Here is a 27,055-nt window from a genome sequence, read left to right as displayed (position 1 = left end):
GATAAAATGACAATAACCAGCTGGATATTACATGAGCTGACAGACTATGTGATAGAATAGTATGCATTTTGTGGTGGGGGCCACATGGATAAACTGGGCTGTGCTCTTCAAGCATGGATGATGTTGTCTTGTGAGGACAGGAGCTGTTGGACAAACAGCATAAAGAAGGCTCAGGAAAAAAAAAAAAAGGAAAAAAAGAAAAAAAAAAAGAAAAAGCAATTTAGATGCTGATGGCCATGCTGTATTTATATTGTTGGGTTTTTTTGTTGTTGTTTTTTCAAAAAGAGCAAACCAAACCCACCAAACAGAAACCACCTTCCTTCACAGGTAAGTCCTTGTTTGGCAAGCATCAAATGCAGATGCAGGCTCAGACCTTGAGCCAGCCGCATGTCACATATGTATTACTGCAGAATGGAATAGGGGATTTGAACTTGTTCTCGGGAAGTAAGAAACTCGCTGGGTGTTAGGTCAGTCCCGCATGTGGGTGGAAACGTATAGTAATTGTGCAATTTCCCTAAAAATTCCCCCGAGATCTAAGTTAAAGCATTCTGCCTTTGCAGCCTTTCCTGCCGTTGCTCTCAGAGCGCCCTGCACTCGGTCCTTGCACTTCTCTGCACGGTGAAAAACGCGGCGATCCCTTCCACTTCAATACCTGCTTCCAACACTAACCCCCCCCCCAGGACATACCCGGAGGTCCTTTTTGTCCTAACACCTGTCCTTACCAGCCACGCTCGCGGAGCGGAAAAGCAAAATAATCGTCATCATAATAAAAAATATAATAATAATAATAATAAATAAGAACACAATTCCTCCTCTCCCTCCCTTCCAGGCTACCCACCGCGGGGACATGCGCACTCTCCGCGGGCCGCGCTCCGGCCCCCCCCCGACCCTCCCGGCGGGCGGAGGAGGAGGAGGAGGAGGAGGAGGAGGAGGAGGAGGAGGAGGAGGAGGGAGGGGAGAGCACCACGCCGCAACTTGCTGCTGCTCCTCCTCCGTCGCCGCTGCCCGGCCCCTGCGGGCAGCGCTCCGCGGGCTGCAGGCGGCATCCGCGGGGCCGGCGCCTCCCGGTGAGTCGGGGCTGCGGGGGGCTGCGGGGGGCTGCGGGGAGGTGCGGGGGGCTCGGGGAGGCTGCCCCCCTCCCCTGTCCGGGCTCGGCGGCCATTTGGGGGCGAGTTCCCGCAGGATGCGGCCCCGCGGCTGCGGGCACGGCGTTGTGCGGGTGCCCGGCCGCCGGGATGCGCGGCGCTTGCGGGCTTCGCTCGGCTGGGTTTTGGGTCGGGTGACAGAGCCCTCCGGCTCCGCTCCTCCGCTTGGGAACTCTGGAAACACAGGAGGAGGCGCCCGGGGTAAAGCTGGGGCCGCTTTTGGAGGTGCTAGGGGCAAAAGGAGCTCGCTGCCGAAAGTTGGGCTGCCCCGGTGCGCCATGCGCTAATGGCCCCAATTAGCTGAACAGAGCGCCGCAGTGATTCCGAGGTGCCCGAACTATAACGCTCCGAGTGATGGAGCTCCTTAACCTTTCTTTCTAATCTGCCCCGCCGAGATTTGGGTTTAAGCAGAGTCATATATCATCTGTGGTGCTGAATGCTTGAGTTGATTGCGTTTGTAAAAGGAGCGGGCTTTGAAATAATACCAAGCCATTAGGCAACAAACGCAGGGAAAGAGTGACAGTGAGAGAGAGCAGAGAGAAAATTCTGGCAGAAGAGATTTTTCCCCTTCCTGCCAGACAGGCTCGATTAACTTTTATCCAGAGTTCTCATTTTATTAAATGAAACTTCAAAAAATAAGCGTGCTGTGTGAAACCAGAAGCAAGTCTTACTTCGTCCTGTTGAAAGTCTGTGTTGCAGGTAAATTATGATTGGAGTCACGTCTATTAAGAGAATTTGCAAAAACAAGCTCTGCTTAAGATACCTAGTATGTAAATGGAAGTACTTTGTTATTGTGTTTGTTTCCTTTAGATGATACAGAAGCAGAAACTGCAGGGTTTCAGATTTTACATCTTTAAAAATGTTACCCTGATAAACATTCCTGTGTGTGAGGGGTACAGCTTCGTTATAGCAAAAGTGCCTCCCCTTACTGGAAAAGTGATTTATTCAGCTGTGAGCTTATTTAACAAGGGCTAAATTCTGCAGCCTGTAGCGCATCTCATGTGAGGGGTCAGAGGTTTTTGCTCTTGTCCAAAAAAAAAAAAAAAAAAAAAGCAAGTACAATATGCATGGCATCTTGCAGGCCTGAAGTACAAGAGCAGTTCTATCTTTAACCGGTATTTCAACACAGAATTTTATTAACATAAAATCAATATTCAGGTCAGCAATGAGGATCTGCAACTTTTGAATGAGAAGCTGATCTGAAGGCAGCACGTTGCTTATATGAGTGGAGGTTGTGGGATGTGACACTCAATGAGCTCATCTATCTCTTATTAAGTTCCTTTTATGAAATGTCACTTAATGAGGAACAAAGGAGGTAATCTATTGCATTTTAAGGCACAGCACTCCTCAAAAACCTCATTGCCAGGCACTTGAATCTGCCTTTAGATCATGTATTGTATGCAAATGACTACTACTACTAGATAACTTACTCTCTAAACCTATCCTACTATTAAAGTTATATTGATCAGAAAACAGCAACTGGACTTCAAGTCCTAAATAAGAAATGGTTGATAATCTAGAAGTTATTTATATTTTAAGAAGCACTATGCTGAGGAATTCACAAGAAATGCATTGAGTTTTCCTTTCTGGCTGTGCAGTGGCATTTAGTTAACGAACATTTTCCTGGGGCAGTGCTGACTTCATTGACAGACAAAGGAGTTAAATCCATTTATCAGCTCATTAATGCTGATGGTGAAGTGCTGGAGAGTTCAGTGGCCACAACAGGACACACATAGTCCTTCTCCTTCCAGTGGGGATAGAGGTGGAAAACGCAGGGGTTTTTCACAGTAGTTCCAGCGCTGTATCATTTGTAACTGCAAAATACAATGCAAGAATAAGAGTAATGGACCAAGTAGACTGGAAGACATTGTTTAACGTTTAATTGAAACAATAAATCATTCAAAACAGCATGATGCTGCAGCAATGCCGCTGCTTCCGGGTGTTTTGAACCCAGCAGGTGTTGTGACCCGGGTGGGAGCAGTTTGCTGTGGTGCCGGTAGCTCGGCCCCAGGACCCCTCTGCCCAGCTGCGGCTCTGCTGGGATAACCCCCTTGCAAATTGGGGTGTTTGCAATCTAAGGATACAGGAGCTGTCTTAGTGCTATCCATTGCAGCCTGTATATTGTATATAACAATGCCACAAACGTCTGTTCTGGTGAGGAAGGAGGTTCGGGACGGCTTCTTCCTCAGGCAAAACGCACGTTTCTAAGCATTCGTATCATCAGATATGGCTTACGCTGACTAAAACATGGAAAGGGCAAGCAGCACACACTCATTTCTGTAGTACTGCTGGTAGTAAACTCTAGACTTTGAATCCACTGCATGTTCGTGAGGACTTGTGGAGGCCCTGTAGAAACCTGCTGCATGCGGCAGGAAGCTTAAGCCTGAAGGCTTAAGTCTGAAGGTTCAGGTGCAAATTTACTGAAGGGATTTGAGACCCACTTAGTTGCTGTTCCCCCATCTCCATCCTGGTATCTCTCATGCTCTGAATTGGTGTGCTCCGGGGCTTCCCTGCAGGTCTCTCAGGGCACGTGCCACGTACTGCTTGCCTGGTCCCTGGGTGAGGAAGCCCTGTGTGCCGGGCAGGCAGCGCTGTGTTGTGCAAACTGCTCATGGAGCAGGGTCAGCAGGAACCCCCAGCTGTTCAGCAACTTACTCGAGGGCAGAAGCAGAAAGCCCCTCTGTAGTTTCACCCTGCTTGTCTTCAGTGGGAAAGCATTTTATTTTACAACACTGTCTCCACAGTTACTTGGGCAAACTGTGGCACCGGAGCCAGCAGCATCAGTCAAATCTGACAAGCAACATACCCCTCTATGGGAAGGAGCCCGATTCAGCGCCGCAGTTTGGGGATGCTGGGTGCATGGGAGAAGGTGGTGGGGGAGTTTCTGCAAAAGGGCACTAAGCAGCCAGGTTGTCAGGTGAAAATGAATGACAGGAGGCGTTTCCTCACTTCGTGTGTGTGGTATAACCAAGGTTTAATTAAAACAGTGATGGTAGATTATTAGGGCAGATAAATACTGCCTTGTTACAGCCCTCTTGGGTCGTATGTAAGCAGTATTCGTTTTAGAAAGGATGAATGAACAGTCAGTGTGGAGGATAAAGATCAGCATTGTTAATTGCTCTGGAAGTCTTCCGTGGGAAAGTATCAACTCATGAGGAAAGATACTGTCCATAAATGCCATTTAAATATTTACATAACTCAAGGATAAAATTTCAATATTAAAGGCATGTGAGTACAAAGTCATGTTTCGGGTCCTGTTGGAGATAACCAGGACTTGTACAGCTGGGCTTGGTCAGTGGGTAGTGTATTGGTTGTGCTGTGTTTCCGAATGCTTTGCTGGCAGTAACCAAGAGCTCTTCTTCAGTGCAACCTGTGAAAAACCTTTAATTGTCCTTGTTTAAATACAGATTTAAAATTTAGATACTTGGGAGACTACATTTGCTTATAGTCTTGTGCTTCAGATGTGGTTAACTTCTAACTTTCGGTGTTGCAGGGAAAGACGCATGCAAGTCACCATTATCTGAGCTAGGTGCATGGTGATTGATCATCCACTTACAGTTTGTGGCTGTTGATAAGTCTGCAGGGTAAGAAGGAATTGTTCAGATGGGAAAGTTTTTTTGTTGTTGTTGTTTTTTTCCTCTAAGTAATTGGAAATGGTAGGAATTGTTCCTGTGCTGATCATTGATTTTGTAGTTCTTGCAAAAGGTGTTTTTTGTTGTTGGTGGTGGTGTTTGTTTTTGTTTTTGTTTTTTGTTTTTTTTTTTTTGTCATTTTCCAGTTCTCAGAATGCGGTATGCTTTAAAAAATCTGTCTGCTTTCATGTTAACATGATGAGGGTGAGCCTTTGAAAACATATCTTAGCTGATGTCGATAAACAAACTAGCTTGGCCAGGGTAAATCTTTTCATCTAACTTAAAGAGCCACACTGTAATGAGGTAAATATAGATGTACTTAATGTGCTCCTTTCATCCAAATACATAACAAACCCCTTAAAGTACTGCAAACAAATCTAAAATGGATTTCTAAGTGGCTTTCTTTGTGATACTGGAGCAGTTTGTCTAGCCAGGGTAAGACAGGAGTATAATTTATTCCTGGAGTCGTGGAGGTGCTGAGGGGAGTGCTGGCCTAAATGGGAGGGGGCAGAGAGCATGTGGGAGACCCAGCTCTTCTCCTGCAGTTCTATGAAAAAGGCAGAAAATGCTTATTCTAAAATGTGTTTTTTTTTGATGAGCCTGTCCCCAGACTCATCCCTTTGGAAGGCAGTTTGCAGATGACCCTTCGCTAGCTGGAGGAACCAGCAGAGTTCCTACATGTCTCCCCCTCAGCAGCCGCCCAGCTGCACCACAGGGCAATGTCCCCTCAGGGAACAACTGTCGTCCATCCCCTCAACATGCTGTCTGCGCGGCCTCCTGCGAGGCAGCTGCAGGTGGCAAGTGGTGGCTTGGAGTTACGCTAACGTGCTGGGGAGGCTCGTTCTGCAGGGCATGTCCTGGCTGTGCCTGAAGCCTCGCTTCATGAAGTAGCTGAATCACAGTATCATATGGGTTGGAAGGGACCTTTAAGATCTTTTGATTCCAACCCCCTGCCATGGGCAGGGACACCTCTCACTAGACCAGTTTGCTCAAAGCCCCATCCAGCCTGGCCCTGGACACTTCCAGGGATGGGGCATCCACAGCTTCTCCGGGCAACCTGTGCCAGTGCCTCACCACCCTCTGAGTGAAGAATTTCTTCCTTATATCTAAATCTGTATCTCCCCTCTTTTAGTTTAAAGCCACTCCCCCTTGTCCTATCACTGCACCCCCTGACAAAGAGTCCCTCCCCAGCTTTCCTGTAGGCCCCCTTTAGGCACTGGAAGGCCGCTGTAAGGTCTCCCCAGAGCCTTCTCTTCTCCAGGCTGGACAACCCCAACTCCATCAGCCTGTCTTCATAGAAGAGGTGCTCCAGCCCTCTGATCATCCTCATGGCCCTGCTCTGGACTTGCTGTAATAGGTCCATGTCCTTCTTGTGCTGGGGGCCCCGGAGCTGAGCACAGCACTCTAGGTGGGGTGTCATGAGAGTGGAGCAGAGGGGCAGAATCCCCTCCCTCACCCTGCTAGCCATGCTGCTTTTAATGCAGCCCATGATGCGGTTGGCTTTCTGGGCTGCAAGTGCACATTGCCAGCTCATGCTGAGTTTCTTGTCAACCAACACCCCCAGGTCCTTCTCCTCTGAGCTGCTCTCAATAGCTCACTAAAGGTGGCCTCAGGGCCACCTTGACACCCATGGTGACACCCACTGAGGTATGACAGTGGCAGTGTTGGTGACATTGGCAGTACCATGTTGGTTGGAAATTGCGGGAAAGGGGTTTTGAAAGAACAGTTCAAGAACAATCTGAAGGTGTGACAGAGGGTTTGATTTTCATTTCTAGACTTCCAGGATGACTGTTTTCAATCACATCATTTTAAAATAGATTATCAGCTTACTCTGGAAAGCATGCTAGGCAAATATAAACATTTGGTTTCATTGTCCTTGCTTCGTGAGGAAGACCACCATGTAATGTTTGTATATTCCATATCACAAAATGAATCTTTGGAGCTTCTGTATAAAAAGTGCAATTTAAAATATGTAAAGGAAAATGCTTTGTTTTGAAAAGGATAAACCCTGTTTGGGAGAAAAAGACCATAGCTTGGTGTTTTCTTTCTGAACAGGAAAAATTCAGCTCCATTTCATTCAACTCTGGAATAAAATTCCATTCAAAGCTGGGTGATGTTTATAAGATTTTGAAAATTAGACTGTTTAGACAACTATGTTAGCATAATTATAGAAATTGTTCTGGATGACCTTTTTCTTTGCTGAGATGTTGATGAGTAGGAGGTAATATAAAGAATGATTTCTCTGAGTTGGAGGAATGTTGTGAAATAGCTTTAAATCTAGCAGATTCTTGTACTTTAAAAACATATCAGTGATTTACTGATGTCCAGATTCAGCTCACCATTTGACACCACGAATAGTCAGACATCCAATTTAGCCCGTGTCTGGTTGCGTTGTGTCATGTGTACAGAAGTGAAACGTATTAAAAACTGTTCAGCTTTGGATGTGTTCATCTGGGGATTTACTCATAAATAATTGATAACCCTCTGAAACAAAATCTCTTCATTACTCCTTGGATTGCTCACCTCGTCCCTCCTGCGCTCATTGTTCTTGTAGACGCAGGGGAAGAAAGAGGCACTGCTTTAATGAAGGTGTATGTCAGCCTCCAGTGCTCCTTTCAAAAGGTCACCCACCTAAACAGGGGAAATGAAAAGCATGACAACAGATAAACATTTTATTGTCCTGTGGAGAAATGTGGCATTTCAGTGTTTTAGAAGAACCACTTAGCTGTTGTATTTAAGACTTCTTTTCATCCTATCATAGGAGCAGTGCTTATGATGAATTACCAAATCAATGAAATGTTTGCATCTAGTGCCCTGCAGGATAGGACATCAAATTAAGGGCTATTTGATGTGCAGTACCAATTATAACTGTGATATTTGGGCTTGATCTTTCAAGATTTTACTGCTGTTAAGTATCCTTGCTCAGACTGTTGACTGCAGTGGAGCAAGTCTTTGCTTTGTGAGCAGTGGTTTCTCAGTGGAGTAAGGGTTTGCATGATTGAACTCTTGTTTACCAGACGTTGAAGCATAATGATGAATTTCCTTTCTTGTGAAAAATGAAAGCCTTTCTGCTACCCACAGATCTAATAAAGTGTATTTGATTTGATCTAACAAAATCTTGTTTTAATGGAAAAAGTGTCTTAATGTAAGATAAGTTCATCTTTCTGATGACTTGATTGCTTTAGAGTTATTAGCCAAGGTCTGTAGCAGTCTTTAATGGTGCTAATATTTGCTTGCAGTTTAATAGCCCTAACTAGTGCTAATGTACAGGAAATGTTCAAATCACATAATTAAGAGAACCCTAACAAATCTTACAGCTATTTTAATGTGAGGTTTCAGATATTAGTCTTGTTTAATTGAAAGGTGAACACTGTAAAGGCTTTGTCAGTCTGCTGTTTCAGTATGACAGCACGTTCCATGGAGTAAACACAACTCCCAGAGTGCTGATTCCAGCTTTCAGCTTCAGGCAGGAGTCATAGCTCAAACACTTCCATTTTCGCCTGGCAGAAATGTGCATCTGTGGTGTTATCTGAATTTGTGTCTTCCAAAAACAATACTAGTTTCAATCAAATAAAACAAGAAAAAAAATCTGAAATAGTCACGTTCTGCCTGATACTGGAGAAAAGGAGGCCTTCACTCCTTCTTCTATAAACCAAAAGATTAAGCTTGCTTATAAAGGATTAACAGGGCTCTCTTCTGTTAATTCGTAGTGGTGTAGTCAACGTGCCTGATTCTACATCAGTGGAAAATCCATTATCAGTCAATGGGAATTTTACAGCTGAAGCCAAAGGGATTAGAGGCTCATCATTTGGAAGTGACTGAAGGAGAGAAAGACCTGGATATGCTTGTTGTCACATGGCTGTGAGCCACCACCAGGGTAAGGCCGCCAAAATTGGCAAAGCAAGTCCTAGGTTGCTTCAGACAGGCTATTTCAAGACACGTATGAAAGGACACGGGGCAGGGCTGTGCAGAAACCTTACCTGGGATGATGCTGAGCATCCTTGTTACTCACCTCCAGTAACTCACAAAGCAGAAAGGGTACGCAGAGAAAGGTGATCTGAAGTCCTGTGGATTGTACCATGGTGGGGAGAATTAATGTGAATTAAGGACCCTGGTTTGAGGAGGTCAGACATCCAGGATTTGGGAAGAGACATGGAGAGTGGCACAGATTTGGGAATGAGGGCTGTGTAGGAGCACTGGTGCCTGCACCGTGCTGCTGCTCCCTGTCACCCAGGGATATTGTTTTAAGAGACCGGAGAATAAGGGAGAGGCGGGAGGAACTTGCTCAGTTTTGAGGGTGGCATCCTAGCAAATTACACAGCCTGTAAAAGTTTCTTCTTAATAAATAATTGCTGCTTTTCCTTCTAGTAGAGTGTGTGGACCAGTGTTCAGACTATTAGAGCATGCCTACCATAAGAAAACCCGTAGTTCCACACTGCTTTAATCAGGAATATTCATCAAGCACATTCCTAAACATAATTTTTCTTTCCTTTGAAATGCTGTCATTGAGCTTAGTTTAAAAGTAGCTCTGATCCAGAGCCTAGTTCTGGACAAAAGTCCCCATGACTTCTGCTGCAGCATTTGGCAGGTACATTTCCAAGGATGGTAATTAATACATCACACACACACACACACAAAAAAAACTGTTCAGAGTAAAAATTACGTTTCTTACAGTGATTTGGTAAATGTAGATGTATTGTTTTTATCTGTTATAATAGGCAAGATTGTGTCATTTATTTTGGCAATTACAGAGATTAATTTAATTTCATTTTCCTTTATTCTTGTTAAATGCAAAATAATTGAGCCCACATCATGGAAGGCTGGGGCATTGCTGTTTGTAGCTTCATCATTTATTAATCTAATGCATTAGATGAGAGGCTTTATAGATCTGCTTGCCTAAGGAAAAAGAAGAGGAAAATAGATAAAGGCCAAACTGGGTCTGTGTATTCTGCCTCACACTTTGAGGTACTGTCAAACTGTTGCCTCATTTTTATCATCTTTCTGTAAGAAAGAACACTTCCCCAGAACAGCGACCTAGTGCTTAAACAGTCTGAATATGCCCAGATGTGGGCAGGCCCTCCCCGCCATGCTGCTCACGTAGGGATGTAACTTTGTAATGGGACAGGCAAAATAAACTACAAACAAGCATGCCACAGAAAGGTATGGTTAGTACTATCTTGGCCATCTTAATTGGCTGTCCTAGTTACAGGAGGAGGCCTGTGTAGTATTGGCCTAATGTAGGTTGTGTTGCCGTAATCAGCTCAGAAGTGACAGAAGTGCTCTTCTTTCTTACCTTGATGTAGCTAGAGGGGGGTTGAAAATTGGATATTTCTCTCTGCCTCTGCAGCTCCAAGTAGCCCTGACACTGCCAGCCACGGATTAGTAAAATAAATCCCTCATGTTGATAGTTAAGTGGAAAGTAAAAAGAACATTTTCTGCTTTTTTTTTTTACTTTCCTTTTTTTAATGTGTCATTTGTTGGCTGGTACAGTGACCTCCATTTCATGACTCTTGTGATGTGACTTGTCACAGAGCTTTTCTGCGGGGATTAATTCATCACACAAGGGAGTACTGGCATGTGACATTATGCATATGGACCTTAGGTAAATGGTTGCCTATAGTACTCCTATAATGAGTCTGTACTTAAAGTGTTATCTATTCATGCAGTTTGACTTTTTGATGTGATTTTCATTCCTTCTTGTTTTATCTCTTCTTTTAGCTATGTCCTTGGTAGTCAAATGCGATGCGTTTATATAAGCACCTCTTAGTGTTGCCAGTGTAGACGATTTGGAAGAAAATATTCTGTCAATTAATGACATGAAATTTGCCAATGTATTGGAAAGCATTTTTGTGCTAATTATGTAGAGGTATGGTACAGCAGTTCAGTTTTCCAGGGTGTCTTGGTTGGCAATCTGTCAAATCTTTTAAATTGTGGCTCCAGTCAATTTTATTGGCTGAAGTGAAAGCAAGAATTAATTTTTCTTTCCATTCCTAAGATATCACTTCATACTCTTGATTTACATTTCAGCATCAGCTGTGTATTTTAATGTGTGAGGGAACCCTGCAGCCCTTCCTCACTTGTGACTCCTCTAATTTTATTTAACAAGTCCATCTCGTTTCTGAGCAGCACACACTCCAGAAGCTGATTAGCGTTAACAGTCAAATAAGTTGTGTGGAAAAAAGTGATGTCTGTATCTGGTTACGTGAGTAAATTATGGTGCAGGCTGTAACCAGTATGAACTGATGGATGTTGGTTTCCAGGTGACTCTGTTAGCGTTTTCCTTACAAACAGAAGTGCTGGAGAAAGCAAACTAGCCTAGAAGCAGAGGATTGATTCCCCACCCCCCCCCCCCCCCCCCAAAAAAAAAGAGATAGTTATAAGGAAATTAGCTAAATTATTTACTCAGCAAAGCAGGCAGCCAATAATTCAGCATTTATGTGTTTACCATATCTTCAGCGTTCAGGCACAGTGTGTGCATGTAACGTGGTGCAGTTTGTTCTTGGCACGTTAACATCAGCAGGTTCAGTCAGCAGCCTCCAGAGACAGCTGGGGTGGGCTGACAGGAGAGGCCCAGGCTGTGAAACGTGTGATGGGACCCCCAAACTCTTGTCTGGGCAACCAACAAAGGAGGGAGGCCTCACCTGCCTGGCCACCTGGTTTCCAGCAGTGTCAGAGATGCTGGCAGGGTAGGGCAGGTCCTGGGGAGGTGACTTGGGGTTTCATTGTCATACACGGAGCACAGGGCCGGGAAGTGCTGGAGCCGTCCAGCAGTGCAAGATGTGGCTCGATGCAGGAGTGAGGTGGCCCGAGGAGCTGGGTAGAGTCACCCTGGGGAACCACAGCCCTGCAGACGTGGATCTCATGCTTGGCTGTCCGGGAACCTGGAAACACTTGGTTGATTTTTGTCACTTTGATTCCACCAGCTGTGGGAATTACTGACATTGGACAGTGGTAAAATTACCAGGAGCTGTCAGTTTTAATCAGCAACCAAGAATATTTTATTCGGGATATACAGGTACTAACATTTTCTGAAAACTTGTTTTCATTTGGTTTTCTGAACAGGGCAGAAATTATATTTGCAGTGCTGTGATTCCATAGGAACAAGAACTTCCAAGGCTTTGCAGCTGCTGTGTTCCATGCAGAAAGATGCATCCTCTGCTCCGCGGAGCAGTAGTCTTTTCTATATTAATTTTGAGCTTGTATATTTAATTACACTGATGATTAAGAAACAGTAACAGCTTAAACAGGAAAGACTTCCTTTCACTGAAGTCTAGACTAATAGAAATAAATTTAAAAACAACAACAACAAAAACTAATTTGTGTTTAAGCTATCTGTCAATAGATAATAATCAGTTTTCTGAGGTGTAACTCTGAAATGTTAGTTTTCATCATTTAATAAAAATCATACACCCTGCAGTTCATCAGTAACTGACACTTAGAAAGACTGAATTCAGAAAAAAATAAGTGTGAAGATAGTTGTGGGTAAATGACCAGAACTGAGAGATTAATGCCTTTTAAACACCTAGCCACCTGGTTTTGTTAGTACTCCAGCACTTGTGGTGTGTGTCTGTATCAGGATCATTTTATGCAGGTAGGAGCGAGCTCTTGCAAAAAATTCATTTAAGTCAACTGTTCTTTAAAGAGTGAGGTTTCTGTGGCGGGGAGAAGTGCAGTACTGCTTCCTCTCCCTGCAGCTGGTGGTTCAGTCGAAAAGCAGAAGGGTGATGAAGGCACACGCTGCAAACTTGCTTTTTCCTTACCCTTCTACATCATCCTCTCTAATGGACTTTTGTCCCTCAGCTCTGGCAGTGCTGGGGGTTTGATACAGCAAGGGGTTAACTTCCAAAAGCGTAGCCTGGCAATTTGGTGTGTACCAAACTCAATTAGGGGATGCTGATGCTGCAGGCAGTTCTTGGAGGTGGACGTAGCTAACATGGGATTTAGGACTAGAGGTAGTTTATATTCTGACAGAGGTGCCTGGCTTCTGGTGAGCCGCTTGTGCCTGTGGCTGGCCTGGCTGGTCAGTGCTGTGTCCAGGGGATGTCAGCTTCAGCTGCGTTACAGACAGTAGCCACGAGCTGTCCCACATCCAAAATTTAAACATGGGAATGACTGGGAACAAGGGGAAGTGCCAAGTCCTGTACCTGGGGAGGAAAAACTGCAGGCACCCAGATGTGTTGGCGGCCACACAGCTGGGAAGCAGCTCTGCAGAAAAGGACCTGGTGGTCCTGGTGGGCAGCATGTTGAGTGCAAGTCAGCAGTGTGCACTTGTGGCAAAGAATTGGTATTGTGGCTGCATTAGGCAAAGCATTGCCAGCAGGTTGAGCGAGGAGATCCTTCCCCTCTCTGTGCTCAGCTGTGGTGAGGCCACACCTGGAGTGCGGGGTCCAGCTCCCCAGTACAGGAAACACATGGGCATACTGGAGAGAGCCCAGCGAAGGGCCACGAAGATGATAAAGGGATGGAGCACCTCATATGAGGAGAAGCAGAGAGAGCTGGGACTGTTCAGCCTGGAGAAGGGGAGGCCCAGGGAAATCTCATCGATCTCTATAAATACCTGAAGGGAGGGTGCGTAGAGGTCAGAGCCAAGCTCTTTTCAGTGGATCCCAGTGACAGGACTAGAGGCAATGAGCACAAACTGGAACACAGGAGGTTCCCTCTGAACATCAGGAGGCAGTTCTGTACTGTATGGGTGACTGAGCACAGGCTGCCCAGGGTGGGTTGTGAAGGATTTTTGTACATCTCCCTGCAGATCATCAGAAGCTGCATGGGCATGGTCCAGGGCAACCCACTCACTCCAGGTGTCCCTGCTTGAACAGAGGGCTGGGAGCAGATGGTCTCCAGAGGTTCCTTCCAACCTCAGGCATCCCATGATTGTGTGGCCGTACCAACTCCTCTCATAAGCAGCTGTGCTGGATGAGTGGTAGGACCACCTCTGGGCCATCTTCTGTGCAGACAGACTTTTTTTAGAGCGCCTGTTCTTAAATAACAGTTCCCTAGTTTGTTGTTTAAAAACTTTGAAATGATTCTCCACTCTCACCCAGAAAAGGATACTAATATATTGTTTCTACCTCTTGTCTGCTTCTCAGTTCATTCCTATTTTTTCTCCCTTGGTTTTCAAAACAGAAAATCTCATGCGTGTGCATTGGGTTGGTTGTTCAGCAGGGAAGCAGGTTGTCATTTTCTTCTGTTCCTGCAGGATGTATACAAAAGAGCAGGTTTTTCATCCCTGTTGTGACCATGTATGTGAAAAATAGGCAGAAACCTCATTCTTAGCGGTGACTTGAGTCTGTAAATGTTTATTGTGCAAGTCCCTTGTATGGCTTTTTCTAAGTATTGCTTTTTCTTAAAAGCCCATTTTTTACTAGCTGTGTTTGTGCATCATTTGTAGCCAGCATTGTGTCACATTTGTCTCCATGGAATAACAAACTAGGTGGTGAGCTTGGCTGTCGTGCTGATAGCCCGTAAGCAGTATCATAGCCAAGATGCAAGGCGGGAGACTTTTATCAACACAGACCTACAAACAGTGTTTTTGTTGTGAAACACAAAGGTGTGCCACTGAGTTTGTTTCTTCCTTCTGACAGAGCTAACAGCAGCTTGCAAACAGAACACACAAAATGTGCAGCTTTTTATGCAAGTGGAAGAAACAGAGACGTTATCAGTGACCTTAGTTTTCTCATTTTGTTTTGCAAGCTAATTTTGTATTAATTGCAGGCACAGCTTTCGTCTTTGTCAATAGGGCAATGGCAGTGGAGTTACCCTTTGACTATTGATGTCCAATTTGTTTTCATCCCCTTACTCTCTATTTGAAGAATAAAGACTGAAACATTTTTCATATTAATTTGTTTCTTATTTGGGATTTTCAAAGTTGGCAAAGAGACTGTTCATAGATATATTGGTGCTGCCTTCTCAGTGTAAATAGTATTGCTCAAGTGTGATCCTTGGTGACTGGGAGACTTTCCAGGTCAGGGATGAAGTTGTTTGAGGTGGAAGAGGAGCAGTCTTAACATAAGTTGTTTGATTTTCCTGAAGGAGAAGGAGAGCTGCCATTTTAGAAAAGGATGAAATCTAAGCCTTTACTAAGTCCCCCCCCAAGTTACAGGCATGCACGAGAGCCATTTAAATTCTGTATGTACCTGCAATATCAGAAACTTCCAAAGAGAAATGACTGCATATGTGATACTGTGGCTAAGACCTTTGTGAGATGTATAATGGGTGAATTTTTTTATTTTTTTTTCAAGATTTGAACTGAGAAGTGGATGCAAACTTTGGTAGGAACAAGTTTAACCAAAGGAGGAACAGATATTTCTTCCTGCAGAAAACAGATTTCATTTTTTGGTTTTGGTACCTGTAGCCTGTGGTGTGGGAAGAAAAAACACTTGGCAGGATTGGAATTCATACGGCATTTGAAGTCATTTTCACATGTTTAGAATGGTTAAAAAACAAATCACGTTGTTAAAAGAAAAGGCTGCAAAAGTTCTCAGACCAAATGTACTTGAACAATAGCTGTTGAGGAGATGTCCTTGGTAACTGAAGAATATGTGGATTTTAAAAACATGGTAAATTGTATGTTGATACCCTATTATGGTTTCAAAGGGATTATGCATACAAACTCCTCTGTGCAGAGAAGTGGTTGCATGTATAAAATGACACTTGGTGCTACATTTGCTCTTTATTATATGAGGTATATTTATTTTTAGTTTCATTCATGTAGAAATGGTATGTTCCTAACACTGAGAAGTATTCTGATATTTTCCTCTTTCTATTGCAGCAAATTGATAAGAAGTATACTCTGAATTGATAAGAGCTAATATCTGAAGCTAATAAGAAATTTTATCAGATTTTTTTTTCTGTTATATGGTTGATTTGCCTCATTCCTGCATGTGTGGTATGAGCAGTGAACTCAAATTATGCTCATGTATCCTTTAGGAAAATTTCCCATTCGCTACACAATGAAAATGCACACCAAGTCTTCAAAGAGTTTCAGAAATGGTCCAAGTTACAGTCTGTGCATATCTATCTTTTAACTTTTAGGGCTTTTTAGGCACTGAGGTACCTTTCCCATACACAAATAACAGGAGACCAGTTAAAAATAGGATTAAAGTCCGGAGGGAGAAAATTCATTTCCTCAGACCCTCAGAGTCAGCATGGGAGGCTGCTTGAACACGTTGTAAAAGTCACATAAGGCATCTGCATCTGAATACAAGCAAGCAGAAACAGTGGTCTGCTGAAAGCACAAATGTTAGGAGTTGTTCAGACTACAAAGCTATTCTTGAGCATATTGGTATCTGCCCCTAACGAATCCAACAGAAAGCAGCCAGGCTGTGTTGAGTCAAATACAAGCTGAACACCGAGATCTAAAAAGCACTTTGAAGAGCAGAGAGTCTGCAACATAAAAGTAAATGATAAACTGCATAGATATCAGAAGGTGGGTAGCTGTAAGAGCACTGGTGGGCATGCAGGATCACTGTGCTGCTGAGAGGACATGAGAAGAATGAAAAGATGGTTTAATTGTTCATCACAGGGGAATTTGGGCAGGTGCTATGCTGAGTGACAAGGATGAGAAGGTGTCATCTTGCTGACATATAGAAACAGAAGTGCTGGAAGAAACTGGCAAGCTGGGCGTGGAGATGTTTCCCTGTGTTGCACAGAGCATAGCCCGTGCTCTGAAGAGGCAGCATTGCTGACAGAAAGCATGCCACGTGCCAGGATGCTGCAGCTGGGATTTGTGAATCTGCGCTGCCCTTCTTGGATTTCACATTACAAAAAAATAAATAAATTTTAAAAAATGGCAAAAAGGAAGAAGTGATTTTGAAGAGCAGTGATGGTCCTGGGAGGCTGAGAGCTCCCTGGGGAGCAGTTTCTCTCCTTGGCACACTCCAGCTGGCTGTCTTTGCCTTCTCCTTTTCTCTCACACAGGTGGGCACAGCCCTCCTGCTGTGGTCAGCTCGTGCAGCCTGTAACTAACATCACTGTGCAAGTCCATCCTTTCCAAAAGCTAGCTCTTGGTAAATGCTCATCTTTAGCTTCTCCCCTGATTTGTGAAACTGGAGAAAAATAATGGAAAAAATGCGTGGTTAGCCTTTTGGATATTTCATGAGATGGCTGTATTATTTATAAATAATGTATGACTTTGAAGCTACACACTTTCTCCCCAGGTTATGTGTCTTATATAACTGAATGGTATGATTTACCTTAAATTGCCCATCCGACATGCATCGTGAATCTCTGCACACCACTGTTTCTCTTATCCACAAGTGAAGGCCATGCAGGATAGGAGATTTGCATAAAATGATTTCTTCATGTAAATGTGATCAGGCTGAGGCTCCAGCATCTTGTTATAACATATGTACCAATCCTCTTGAATTGGGTCAGCGTCTACCTCGGTAATTGAATCTATTTGTTTGTTGCTGTAGTTTCAAGAATTAGCACTGAGCAGGATGCATGCACTTAGGTGCTTTTGCTGTAGTCTTTGTATCCTTGTCTTATCCTAAGGCTTCACTTAAATAAAGCACTGGGCGAGGGTCGGGAAGGGGTCCCCACTGAGGCTGCCTCCGGCTCCTGCCCAAATGGCTTCAGGGATGCTCCTCACCTTATCTTCAGTGGCCCTGACCAGGCAGCTGGCTCCCGTGCAATTAAAATGGTGTGTAAGCCGGGGAGATAAGGGTCCCTGTCGTCCAGGCAGCGACATGGTGCCCTTCAGTAGAAGGAGTGCACTGTAAGCTGCGTTTAGTCCCTAGGAGAAAAGGCACCATTCAACGATGTAGTGAGCCTGAGCCGAATTCTTTTTCAGACTGCCTTGGAGGCCATAGATTTTAGGTGTAACGCTCTTCAAAAATGAAACTGGTGGTAGAAGTCCTGAGCAGGAGCTGTGATGAGGAAAGCTGCGGTACATGTAACTAGGCAGCGGACGAATCTTGTTCTGACAGCAAGCTTGGGGACTGCCTTGATCAACAGCTCAGAAGTGCTCTTCACCTGGGATTGACTCCGTTGTTTTTTCCTGGTTTCGGTTAGAAGCTTCTCTCTAACCTTGGGCACAAACTCATTGAGTCTTTGCTGTGGGAAACCGCAGGACTTGGGTTCTCCGCTGCTCAGGTAACGGGGGAAAAGGCTGACCAGAAGAGAGCCGAGGGTTTTCAGGGGAACCCAGTGGGACAACCCCCTGGTAGTTTGGCGCGGGTTCGGTTCAACTCCAGCTTTACTTGATCTGTCCCAGCAAGTCAAGGTGCTCCTGCGGCCTGCTGTCGGCCAGGGAACGTCGGGGCTGGGCCTGGCACTAGGGCGGATCCTGGTCCGTGTGTCACTCTCCCCATAATAATGCAGGTGGCTCTCTGCGAAGCTGCTGCACTCACTGGGCTGGAGATGGCCCTGTGTTTGTGTTGTGCTGCCCCGGTGTAACCAAACTCTGAGTCTGGGTAATCCAGAAACTGAATAATATGACCCTGATCCCACTGGTTTTACCTCTGCATTTGTACAGCTTTGAGTGTTGGTTTTATGCTTTTTTTGTTTTGTTTTATTTTTTAACCCCTAAGTACTGTTTTTGTCTGAACCTCTTCATTCATGGTCTCTCTATCCTTGTTCAGTTTGCTTTCTTTCTGTTCTTCCAGCTCCTTGGATAGCCATCTTACCCCAGCTTCTGTGATCTTCCCCTAACCTCGTTGTCTGTGCTTTACCTGAAGCATGAATAAATGAGATAATGAGACACAGGCCAGTCATCCCAATTACATTGTATATGTATGCATATGTATGTCCTAACGTCTCCCTTGTCTCTCATCTTTCTATCCTTTTATACAGCAATCTCTGGAGGACGGGATTATCTTTTGGTGTGTTTCTAGCATGTTGACACTGCTGCGGTGTGAATAGCATTGACTGATGGTATACGTTTTTGAAAAACTGGAGCTGTATTGTAGTGTTCATTTGGGCTAGTAATGGCCAGCAAATTACCGTGAAACCTAGCTTGTCATCACTGTCAATAAAGTATTTTCCTGCATTCAGGTTGTCATTGTACAGCTTTTATTTTTGAAGTCAGAAGGGTAGATAAAATGTAGTGGGTACAGCCCATCATAATTATTTGATGCATTTTATATTAATGTTAATGCGTTCTGAGTAATGGTTTATGGGAAAGATGTGCTAATTTAGGTAATGGCGGTAGTATTTTGATCAGGTGTGTAGTAAATGCAGAAATTTGAGGGTATATTTTGAAGGCTTCTCCATCTTTCTGTAATTACCAGATAGATAATATGAACTTGCCAGATCCAGCATGCTAATGATTGCCTTCCAGCTTTTAGAGAGACAGAAATTATACACTAGCTGTGTCTGAACGAGATTTTTCTTTGGTAGTGTAATAAAACATACAATACTTTGCTCGCTTGCCGTTTCGTAAACATCCATGAATATGTCCCTGGTCTTTCAATACAGAAAATAATGAAGATGAAGCTAAATCTACTTTAAGAGTACTCAAATGGCTATTGATGGCTTGGGAATGCTGGGTTATCAATAGTGGATGAACTGCTTTGCTGTTGTCTGACACTTTGTAGGGGTGTCTCGTGAATCATTTTCAGATAAAAGGTGAATGTTCTTGCTGTCCAATTTTGCTCCTCTTAAATTGCTACATTTTTCAGCTTCATCTGCAGATTTCCTGGAGCAAGCTCTCTGTGGCTGTGGTGCAGGGTACTTTCTTAGTGAGATGCCTTTTCGAGCTGTGCTGCTTGATTAAAGGCATGTCTGCTGAGATCGTAGCATGCGATGATCATCTGCTGTGCTTGTATTCCACAGACAACTTATGCCATTAAGAGTAAGGTAAAGAGAAGGGTGGTTGGATAATATCCTTAAATATACCATGTACCCTTGGTGCCTCGCAGTTGGGTCTTGAATAATGGGCAAGGGAGCACGTTGGCTATTGTGCTACTAGCCATTTCATTAGTTACATCTTGCTGTATCTTATTTTTAGAGGAACAATTGGCAGCCCCAAAACTCCCCCCTGTTGGAGGGAGTTCTTTCCAGTATATATTTTCTTCTGAAATACATTGGGTATGGGAGATTTACTCAGAGGGACACAGAGAGCTTTAGTCTTTCATCCTTATTTCCATCACATTGGGACTGTGTAGGCAAATGAGCAGTTGAGGGTAGCGAGTCAGCCGTTAGATGAAGGAAAAAAAGAAGTGGTAGAAGCTGCAGCAACAATATTCCTGAGTCTGCAGGAAATCATCTAATCCCTAGTTGATATAAAACACTCTTAAATTCACCAAAGCTTTTGAAATGGGCTTCTCTGTTTCAGAAGTAAGTGATGCAGCCCCAAGGCAATGAGTGGCATGAGTTTGCTGTGGTGCTGCTGCAGGAAGGCCTTTGGAGATGAGACCATAACACCACTTGGTTGTTCGACTCCAGAGACGTGAACCAGATCACACACTGTTGGAGAACACTCTGCAGGATGCAGGGCGAGTCCTTTGTGAGCTTATTCTGTTTGATTTATTCTGAAAACAGAAAAAATGAGATGCTGCTATTAAAAGTATCTGTTTCAGGCTGGTCTGTGCTCTGAGTAAGCAGTGAGACTCAACGTTCTCCTGTGCTTTTTCCAAGGTGCATAGAGTAAACTCTTGCCAGGCACTTATTTGTATGATGAGTTTCAGTGTCTGTAACAGTTGGATTTCTCTAGCCAGGGTGAGGACTGAAAGATGGTGCCTGAAGCTTTGATTTGGCCACAGAAACCTCATTAATGGGTAATGAAGGGAGGAGGTGGAACACAAGGAAATCAGCTTTTATGTTTCTGGCAGACTGGAAGGCTGCTGCTTATTCTCTGGCCTTTCCTATCTTTCCCCCCACCCTCCAGGATCTCCCCTTGAATTTGCTCTAGCCAATTACATGAAATTAAGCTTTATTATATGAAATTAGACTTTATTGAAACTACTGCATCAGACAGTGGTGAGATCTCTTCCCCCTTCCCCCCCCTCATTTTTTCCAGTAGCTGAAGAGGCTGCTGTTGACATCTAAGTGTATTGCTGAGTTGCTTTAAAAACTACTTCAGTGCTGGGTCATGGGAAAGGTTTTCAGAGCAGTATTTTACACTGATGCATCTATAACTCTAGCAGCAGCCATCAGCAGCACCACTGCTTTCGCTTCTTCAGTAAATAAATAAACCTCACAGTGATTTTTCCTGGGCTCTGTGCGCCAGTTCCATGAATTAAAATGCACAAAAAGAATACAGCGTGAGGGCGGGTGGTTGTGTACTTACCAGTTACCATGGCAATAATTAAGGGCACACTTACACCAGTGGACCCAGGAGCACTCAGAGCTGGGGATGCCATATCTGTGACCCATCAGGATGAGACTGGGAAATGTGTCCCCGCCCTTTTCTTTTCCCTCTCGCCCCAATGCAGTGTGGTTTGTGTAGGGACAGCACCTAGAGACAAGGCCTGCCTGGTTTTCCCTGGGCAGGAAGGATGCTCTATGGCAGAACCTCAAGCCTCTAGCATGTCTAAAAAAGACAGTTTGAACAAAATCCACAGCTAATGTCAATTAGTATAGCGTCATTAACAGGAACAAAGCATTAGCATTTCATAGTTGTGAAGAACTGTACTACGATATCATATCATTCGTATCACATATTATTCTACTGTTTTCTGCTATTGGTGCCAGCAATGCTGAGAGATGAGGTAAAGCAGAAGAAATGCTCTAGACCAGCTGTCCCCAAAATGTCCTATGGCTGCATACCTGCACTCCTTCATGGACTTGGCTGTGAAGGTGAATATGCTTTAGTGGTACAGGCTCTTCTTGATATTTCTGACAAAAGATGATCTTTTTTGACCTCATTTTGACTAGACACGTGTTTCTTTCCACTCCTGTGTTGCTCTTCTTTTCCTCAGCCTTATTCTTGCCTCATCTCACTCTTACAACTCTCCCGAGTGTACTTCCCTCTGCAGCCACTCTTCCTATTTTATCAATCTGTATGTTTTCTTTTTTTCCCCAAATGGACTTACATTACTTTCCTGGCTTTCTCTTGACTCTTTGTTGCCACCAGCCTCTCAGGTCTCAGTTGCTGCCTCCTTTGCCCTGTGTCCTCCTGCCTCTGCTAAGGCACTGCCAGATTCCCCTTGTACCAGTTGGATGAATCTCAGTTCACCCTGTTCTCATCCAAATGGTTCCCAATCTCCCTTTTCACACATTTTTTTTTCTCCTTAGCTTTTGCCTGGACTGACTGACTCTCTCACCCTCCTTCCTCCATACTTTCTTGCCCTCTTTTGCCCTGCTTTTCTCCCTGCCCCTGCAGCCAAATTTCCTTGCTCATCCATTATCTTCCCCTCACATCTCTTAGTCCTGATTTTCCCCTCTTTTCCTTACTTTTCTGTTTCTTTACTGTTCCTGTTTTCACAGTATTACGCCTCTCCCATTTCAGAGTGCAATAAAAAGCATCTCTCTGACAAAAAGCTTTTTCTTGGTTCATGTCAAGTCCCTACTTCAAAGAGCAGAGATACTGGAGCTTCTCAAAGGAAAAGGATGCCAAGACCTTTTAACTTGGGCAAGGAAAGACATTTTTCTTTGGCTTTATTTTCACAAACACAAGCATTGTTTTAATGAAAATTTAGCATGAGGCTGCATTTTTTAAACAGTTGAAAATGGCTCTGAAAGAGAGAAGTGCCAGACAGCTTTAGTAAGCAGTGCTGCTGCCAGCCTCACCTCTGTTACTTATCATCAGGAAATGCTGTTACCGTCTTCCAAGTCCTTTTTCTCAACATGTTGGCAAATACGTAGGCTTGGAAGATTTAATATGATGCTGCAAATTTTGCAAGGCTCCCAGCAGAGTCAGTTATCCAAGGAGAAAGAGCTGGGTGAGCAGTGAACTGCTGCCTGCCTTGGCGTCTCAGAAGAGTCAGTTTGGAAATGAGAGCCCCACTTTGGAGTTGAGCGTTATTTGGGAAACCCTTGATGTTAGGACTGCACATGTATATCTATATATGTATAATCCTTCCGTCAGAATTAGTTCTATATACATACATATATATATTTCTATATATGTAAATCAAAGGCACCTCACAAATTACAGGAGCCTGTATCACCATGGCCATCCTATTTTATAGAAGGGTCAGATTGGGACACTGACATCCAGAAGACAGCTGTCAATACTGCACAAAATTTGCAACTGCTGAAATAGATTTCTGGATGTTTAATGAGGCAATTAAGAGAACAGTTCCACCAGCCTTATATTGTCCAGGGTCTGTCTGTCACATTGTACTTTCGCCTAGATACTAAAAGGAAGGCGTGATCCTTGGTGAGTTAATAAAAATAATTATTTTATGCTGGGGAAAAAAATTCAAGAAAAAATGAGCTGCATAAGATTTGTCTGTGACATTTGAAGTCCAACTCTGAGTTTGTCTGAGCAACTTATCTTTGAGTATTTGCAGGAGAGGGAGCAAGAAAATATGAATGAAAGCATCTCAGTTGTGTCTGAGCTTTCGGATAGATGAATAGAATTTCTGGTGACTCCATCTGGCTGGAAGGTCTATCTGTGTGATCTCTTCTCTGGCAGATGGAATATAACACTAGGAGGAGTCCTTTGATTATCAAAGCATGGGAATGACTCCAGTGCAGTATCACCCTGAGACACCCCTTTCTTTCAGAGTGACAGGTGATGTTTCTGGGATGTTAGAGAAAGCTGATTTCCCCCTGCTGCACTGAACATGTGTATGCCAGATTTTCTTTTGGCAGTATTAAACCTGTCCACCTTGCCTGTCTGTTGCTGGCGAGGAAAGAAATGAAAATACAGAGCATGCATATAGAGAACATACTGAGTACAAAGGGACTGAAGGAAGAGAATATGTTTATCATCTTCATTAATATATAGCAGTATATGTTTCTTTTACAAAAGTGTTTGGGTTCTTGAAGTTTCTATGAAATACTTTTTAAAACACGTAAAAGATGATTAGGCTGACATTTCCTTAACATAGAGGTTCTTTCTCAAATAGCGTAGCATTTTTCCCCCCACTATTGTTAGCTTTCTCTTTTCAGTCATGTCTGCAGCATCCCATTGAGCACTTTCTCACGTCTGTCAAGATTTCTCCTTGCAACACGCAGTGTTGCAAGTGAACCTACCAGCAGTCTCGCATCCAAACCTTTCTTTAATTTCAGGGAATAACATTCAGCTTAGTCTTGTGAGCATGAGCAAGTAACTAAGGGAGCCAACATCAGCCTTCACTTAATTGCAGGCCATTTAAATGTCAGAAAGGAGCTGTGGGTGTCAGTGACTGTTTGGCAGGGGAATGTGAAAAGACTATGCAGCCATGGGGGCCGTGGTTCAGCAGGGGTTTCCTCTGATGTTTGGGGAAATGTGTGCTGGGGAAGACAGCCTCAACCCTCTTCTGCCCACATTGTCCTCAGTCACTACTCCCCTTGCTCTGGAGGAGGCTGGGAGAAAGTTGTTTCCTACAGCCAGACTGTGCCTTTTTCAGCTTACCCATGATCATCATTGTAGTCTGGGGTAGAGAATTAGTGGTCTGAGCCATACGTCAATCCAAATTAATAAAGATGTGTATAGGTCATCTTTGGGGACAGGGATGCTTATGGAGTACTCCTCGCTGTCCACCCACGTGGCTCTTGATGGATGACCTTCCCCCTTTCACCACCTACCTCCTATAGCCTTATCTGTGACATTAGTTTACATTTCTAAAGGCAGTCTGAGCTTCCTTCCTCAGAAACCTAGGGTGGCTTATGTGTTAGGAACAGTCAGGTTTTGGGGGGATTTTCTTAAGTGAGAGGAAGAATTACTCTCTGTGAAGCTTCCCTGCACAATTCATGGGTACATTCTGATATCCACCCACTTTGTTACACCTCTTGCGCCATCGTGCTTTTCAGTGTGAGATCCTTAATCGTAGCTCATGGAATTATCTCCAGGAAATGCCACTACAGTCGTCTTGACGTTGGTCTTTCTTTCACTGTCTCTCACTACTGACCAGCACCAAGCAATACAGACCTGATTCTGTAAACATCTGAGGTTACAAAGAAGTAGGGACATCAGCTGGTTATTCTACAAACTTTAATTAAAATAAAAATGTTTACTACTTTTTAACTTTTTTGTTTGCTTGCTCTGTGTCACTATTTATAAAGCCTTTCCTTTTAAATTCATTAAACTTAGTTTTCTATTAGTACTCCTGATGTGCCTGTATGTAGTTGGCATTGGTGATTAATATATTTAGTGGAGTTTCTGTCTTGAATGCGTTTGCTTTGGCACTCATCCTGATTTTTTCTCTTTGCTATTCATGTTGGCCCCCTGAGACGCTTTCTGATTTTTTTTTGGCATAACATTCATTTTGATTTCATAGCTGATAGCATTATTATTTTATCAAATAATATGATAAATTGTTACGGCTATCCTGCAGTAACAGCCAAAGCAATGATGCTTTCTAATGGCGCACTTTACCTCTGCTGTATTATCGTCGCCCATTTCATTATTGGCACGTTGATTACAGCTGTGTTTCTCAGGGGCTATGAAATATTCAGCAGCGTGGAGTAGCCTGTGGAGCATCGCAGTCCTTGCAGCCAGACACCTACCCTCAGAGGCAAAGAAGGACCAAAAACTTTGCACATTTAAAACCGATGTGGAAATTCCTGCTTGCTTTAGCTTTCCCTACAGCACTGGCTAGAGATGCATGCTAATTAAAAATTGCCACTTTGCTTATCTTGTGATTGGATGGGGCAAGAATTAGAATACATACACAGTTAATGCATTTCTGCCACATTTACCTGGCAAAGAAGGAAAGAAATGTTGGTAACATTGATGCCTGTGTCATTGCGAGGCAGTTGGCGTTTTGGGTGGAGTTGGAGAAAAAATCTGTGTTAAGGGCAAAAATTAATGCTGCAGGTCATTTTCTCACACTTTGTCTCTCTGCAGGACTAGGCACCAATGATTGACTGAAATGTGCAATATTTTACCAAGTAGGAAGCAGATAAGATTTTTATAAACAGGATACTTCATCATTAAAGCAAAGAAACAATTGCTTTGACCTTGACACTGAGTGAGTAAGGCCAGCATTGTGATAATTGAGAATGTAACCAAGCAACAGTTCTGTAGTAGCTTGCACTGCATTATTTTTAGTAGACTACGCCAGTAATGGGGAGGCCTGAACTAGCAAAACAGCTGGTTAATGCTTGCAAAAAAAAGAAATTATTTCTTTGTGCAAAGGGTTTGAGTTGTAATATGTGCTTACACTAATTGTAATTTGGGCTTATGTCAAAAGAAAGTAATTGAATCAGCATATCCTTCTGTGGTCTGGGCAGGCAGATAGCCTGACAGGATCCCTGATTTCTTAAGCTGCTTTAGAAACATAAGTCTCTTCTGAAAATTAGTGGTGTAGAAGAAATGGCATATTCCTTCAGACCTAGCCTGTTTTAAATCTATTTCCACTTACTTTGGCAGTAATTAGAATTCCTAATCCTACTGGTTAGCACTGTATAGCTTTATTTATTTGAGAAGTTGGACCATTGCTTTAACTAATCTAGTTTGGAAAGTTGTTCAAATGAGTTATAGCAGCCAACTGCTGAAGATGTGCTCCAACTTTGGTTTAAACTAGTCTTTCAGTACTACAGCGAACCAGTTCCCTACAAAGTTAAAAGTGTAAGACCCCTTACATTTGGAATAAGCATCCAGGGAAAAGAAGGTATTTTCTTCCATATCAATTTACAAACCAAGCTAGGTTGTGGTGTGTGTTGGTTTTTTTTGTTTGTTTGTTTTTTCCAGAAGCTTCTCTAAGGGTACTGTCACTGCGTGGGTATAAACTACCCTAATTTTATGTATATGAGCCTTTCATTCTGATCTGGTCCATGAAATCCGTACTACTGGAAACAATATATAGATGAGAGAATAAAAAATTCAAAATTCTCAACCTAAATTCTTCATAAGATCTTTGAAAGTCAGAAGATATTAAACAAACAAAAATAATGAGTTTAAAAGCTATATTAGTTATACTGGGGCATTTTAAGTACAGGAAGGAAAACTCTTTCTAAAAGTATTTTTCTCTGAATATGATTTTAAATTTGAAGAAACGGGAGGTAATGTATATTCTCTGTTATTTTCTCATAGTGTGGCATAATTGAGCTCATGTTCAGAGCTGTGAAATTTTCTTTCCTTTTTTTGCCTAGGAGGAAACGTTTGTCAATACCGTATATCGCCAGAACATCAAGCCCTACACAGACTCCAAGGTAATTATTTATGCGTCTGCTTTTTGTTTCCTGTGGTGGTCAGCTTGGCTTTAGTTCAACTTTATGAAGACACCTGCAATTTATGAGCAT

At 43.4% G+C, this 27,055-nt stretch overlaps 1 protein-coding gene across 3 annotated transcripts in view; it reads left to right on the top strand.

Moving 5' to 3' along the window:
* The first annotated feature begins 943 nt into the window (after positions 1-943).
* PAG1 (phosphoprotein membrane anchor with glycosphingolipid microdomains 1) overlaps positions 944-27,055 on the top strand; it is a 112,998-nt gene continuing 86,886 nt past the window's right edge. For 2 of the 3 annotated variants that reach the window (XM_048068287.2, XM_048068285.2), the window contains exons 1-2: positions 944-1,067; positions 26,906-26,965. The gene's annotated coding sequence lies outside the window, so the exon portion shown is untranslated. Of the gene's footprint in view, positions 1,068-4,638; positions 4,730-26,905; positions 26,966-27,055 lie in introns of all 3 variants that reach the window. The other variant, XM_048068286.2, reaches the window with a different exon arrangement.

This window comes from Anser cygnoides, chromosome 2, assembly GCF_040182565.1.
Source record: "Anser cygnoides isolate HZ-2024a breed goose chromosome 2, Taihu_goose_T2T_genome, whole genome shotgun sequence".
Classification (NCBI taxonomy): domain Eukaryota; kingdom Metazoa; phylum Chordata; class Aves; order Anseriformes; family Anatidae; genus Anser; species Anser cygnoides.
The sequence above is the reverse complement of the archived record's forward strand: the minus strand, read 5'-3'. Positions and strand labels throughout refer to the sequence as shown.